General features: G+C 37.9%; 1 protein-coding gene across 1 annotated transcript in view; it reads left to right on the top strand.

The window, feature by feature from the left end:
• LOC108786634 (DNA-binding protein inhibitor ID-3-A-like) overlaps nucleotides 1-515 on the top strand; it is a 1,980-nt gene extending 1,465 nt beyond the window's left edge. Inside the window, exon 3 of the mRNA XM_018555964.1 lies at nucleotides 493-515. The gene's annotated coding sequence lies outside the window, so the exon portion shown is untranslated. The remainder of the gene's footprint in view (nucleotides 1-492) is intronic.
• Nucleotides 516-4,047: the final 3,532 nt, after the last annotated feature.

Genomic DNA, 4,047 nt, shown 5'->3' with positions numbered 1-4,047 from the left:
ATATTATATTAATAGAATATACTATTAGTATTACACTGTTTTAGTTTAAAGCTAAAAAGACAAGGAACAGCCCAGATGATGACTTGATTATGAATGCATAAAAGTCTATTTATAAGACAACATTCAACTAGAATTTACTCACTTTCTCATTGAATCCATTGAGATAAATGTGTGAATCCCGTCACACAAGGGACACACTTTTTAGAAAATTAGTGTGGATTGTGGGTGAAGGTCCTGTGAATCTTATGTAAAAACATTTCTAAACAGACCCCTGTAGTCTCCCATCAGAAAGTTGTAGTAGAGTAGAAGTGCTGTGTGACGTCACTAGGCGTAGCAGAGAGAGCATTGAGTAGGAAGCTTGGTGGTAATTAACAGAGGCTGGCTCTTGTAAGCCCCAGGGGCGGTGCTAGCTTCCTCTCCGGCGCCGCTCAGTCTGCTCCCCTCCCTTGCTCTGACTCACATTTATATACATGCATATTTCTCTTTCTGCAGGTGTGGGAAACTCTTGAAAAAAAGTTCTTTCCATGAAGCATCAGAATCCAACGTGCAAGATTTTTAACCCTTTCAAATCCGGCAATCAAGATACATTCCTATTAAAAAAAAAACTTTATTCCTCAAAAAAACTTTTCAAGATCAACAGAAAGTATTGATTCCACAAGTGACCCCAATGAACTTTGATCAAATTCCATTTTTACTTTATAACCATTTACAATCTTACTGATTATACCAAGTCTTTATTACATGGTCCTTGTCACCCTGCATATATTTTTTTATGACATTCCTGAACACATTGCGGACCAAAATAGCCATTATACCCCTGAGTACTATATCAACTTGAATTTCTGTTACTGAAAGAAAATAACTCATTTGAGCTGTGTATATATTTTTGTAAACAGTATGCGTTTTATGCTTTCATGTGGAAATCTTATATTTTGTAAGGACATAGATGCCTTAATCTGTGGCAATGACCCCAGAATTATCCCACTCTCTAAAGTAGAGAATAATGTCTTGGAACTACTGTTTCCTGTTTTAGAAAAGAAGACTTTTTATAAAAGTTGTTACTTTGTTTATGTGTACATAATAAAAAATCCTTATTTTTAACTTGTGTGTTTGTTTTACAATATTGGAGTACATTAAAATGTTCAGGGAAAGTGTATGTGTGGCCGGTTGATGTACAGACCAGTCACAGGTAATAATAAATGGTAAGATGTTATGTGGTAAGTCATATGACTCCATTGCAAGCACCTTGGGGGGATATCTATCCTATTCTGTCTAACTCTAAATAATATACGATACCTGTTCTGGGGAACCTGTCTTCAATTCAAACAGTCATTTAGGCAAAGAGAAATGTATCATTTTAAAATCCCCTTGTTGTCATAGGCTGTTTGATGTGACTACAGATACACAGAGCCAGGTAATACTTCAATGAAATCACCCAATTATGGGATATTACATACATAATTATGGGATATTACTGTAATGTAAACAGTGTGGAGTTTAGGTGATGTACTTTATTGACTTTCTATTATAGATGCAAGCTTTTCGGGTTCCTTAGATCCCTTTGTCAGGCTTTATACACAATGGTGGGGGGAGGGTTAAAACTGGAGCAGGCAAATTCTGGAGCAGTTGCCCATGGCAACCAATCAGCATCTCTCTTCAGTTTGCTCAGGTAAGATTTGAAAATGAGACAGAAGCTGACTGGTTGCAGTGCAAATCTCCATATTTTGTCTGCTCCAGTTTTGATCTATTCTCCCCAATGTATTATAGCCAGTTAAGTGTATCGCTAATTGATGGCTAACACAATACTAATGCTATACTGTATTTGTGTGTGTGTGTGTGTGTGTGTGTGTGTATATATGGATATACACACACCATAAGCTAGTAACAGGTAGACAGTCTGTTAAATACTGTTTGCTCATTTCACCACATTATAGTTCTGGTGCAGCAGCAGTACCCCTAAAACAGACAGCAACACCTAGGTTTTCTAGATGGAGGAACTATAAGTCATAGAAAGCAATGCTACCCATGATTAGCAAATAGACCTGGGACTTGCAGTTCTTTCCCAGCTAGAGAACCAAATCATTATTCTGTCATATTCATTTATACAGTTAGCACTTCATAGGGAATATTAAATCATTTACATCACTCCATGCCCACTCAGTTGTACATAGGGTCTTGACATTGGTAACTTCCAGTGTAGAGCTGATGCCATGAATAAGTGTAAATCATGCAGACCTCACACTGTCTTTATGTTGTGATGTGTCCATTATAAGTACAGCATTCCCTAATAGCTAACTTTTCAGTTGCCTGAACCCTAAACTCTTAAAAAACTGCACACTGCTAACAGGCCATAAGACATAATTGCAATTTGTAGGATGACCATAGACAAGCAGACATAATCCCTGAGAATGGTAATATATTTGCCCAAATATTAGAGCACTGTGGCCTGTCATTTCCTCACTCCTATACTGGAAAGTCAATCATCAGACCTGCTCCCAAATAAGACTTTCCAATAAGCTGGAGGATTTACCTGTATGAGAGTGATCACCTTCAACTGCTCATCATCATCACCTGGGAGATGAGATTCTCACTGTTTATGTTTCAAATTATGAGTGTTATGGTCACCATAAACAGTACAATAACTTTAGATTTTCCATAACTAATAATGAGGACCTACCTCTATCTAATAAATTGATTGTCCAATCAGGCAGGCATTGGGGGACGTGCTACAATGCTAAGGTGTAAATAGTGGCTTAGTAAAGTACAATGTTATACAGCAGGCCAACCGATCTCCAGTGTGTTAGAGCCTTTAGTGAATCAGTGTGTTTGTTTGTACATCAGCATCACTCGCATGGAAGACGCCAGCAGATACAGTAGCGTTAGGAATCTGTCGATCTGTATTATTCTGGACTCCCATAACATTCCAGGCATTTCTAAGGATTATTCTATTTATTTTTGCATGTTTCCCACATGTTTCTACTCAGAATATTTAAGTTAAAGAATTTCCAGCTGATGGAAAACGTTCAGAAAACGTGGCCTATAAGATGCATAACAGCCTCTGCTAAGAACCTGCATGGCATTAGAAACACAGCAGCAGCCACATAAAGACATACTGTATTAGTGCTTTTCATGAGCTCCCATTGCTGTAGATATTGGTTTATACACCATATTCTGTCGTGGAGGAAAGGACATGTATGGCTATTGTTTCTTATATCCACACAGATGTTTATATTTGTGTCTCTGTTTAAAATAAATGACACTTGTGGCCTCCCATCACAGCCTCCAATGTTCCCTCTCTTCACAACTGTCCCTCTTTTATTTGATGTGTAGGTCTGTTTAATAAAGGCGCTCACCAAATTTGTAATTTTGCTGTTCAATTGACATTAAGATGGGCATTCCATTAACTGATTGTACAGTACAACCTCTGTGCATTTTCCTTACATGTACCAACAACTGTGTACCATGAAGGTCTACCAAAGCAATCCATGCAAGGCCTTCACACTACATAGTTGCTGGTCATACAAAAGTAAATTGTACAATCAGGGCATAATGTGTGTAATCCAGCACATGGCTGCTTGTTTTCAACCACAAGTACGATGGAAAGAAGTGACCACAACACCCACACAGATGTTTGTTCTCATGTCATAACTTTCTCCAGAAATCTGCTGGAATTGCTTGCCATGGACACAACAGCTATTAATAAAGCACTGAGCAAAGTGGAGGTTTCAATAATCTGTTTTTTCCCCAAAGTATTTGTTTAATAATACTACATCTATAGATCATGTTTTATCAGGGTCAGCCAGAGACCATATCTCTCTCTACCATCATTTTAGCATGTATTTTTAGGTCTCATGCACATGGGCGCAAATACAGCTGTACTGGCACCTGGGAGCCCAGCTTCTGCCCATAGGATTGTATAGGAAAAGAATGCTGTATGTGTTACCAATGTTTACACATGCACACATGGAAGGTCCCTCTCTAATCCATTCTATCTATCTATCTATCTATCTATCTATCTATCTATCTATCTATCTATCTATCTATTTA

The sequence above is a fragment of the Nanorana parkeri genome, unplaced genomic scaffold, assembly GCF_000935625.1.
Source record: "Nanorana parkeri isolate BGI_ZX_2015 unplaced genomic scaffold, ASM93562v1 scaffold220, whole genome shotgun sequence".
NCBI lineage: Eukaryota > Metazoa > Chordata > Amphibia > Anura > Dicroglossidae > Nanorana > Nanorana parkeri.
Note: the sequence above shows the minus strand (reverse complement) of the source record. Positions and strands in the feature narration are given on the sequence as shown.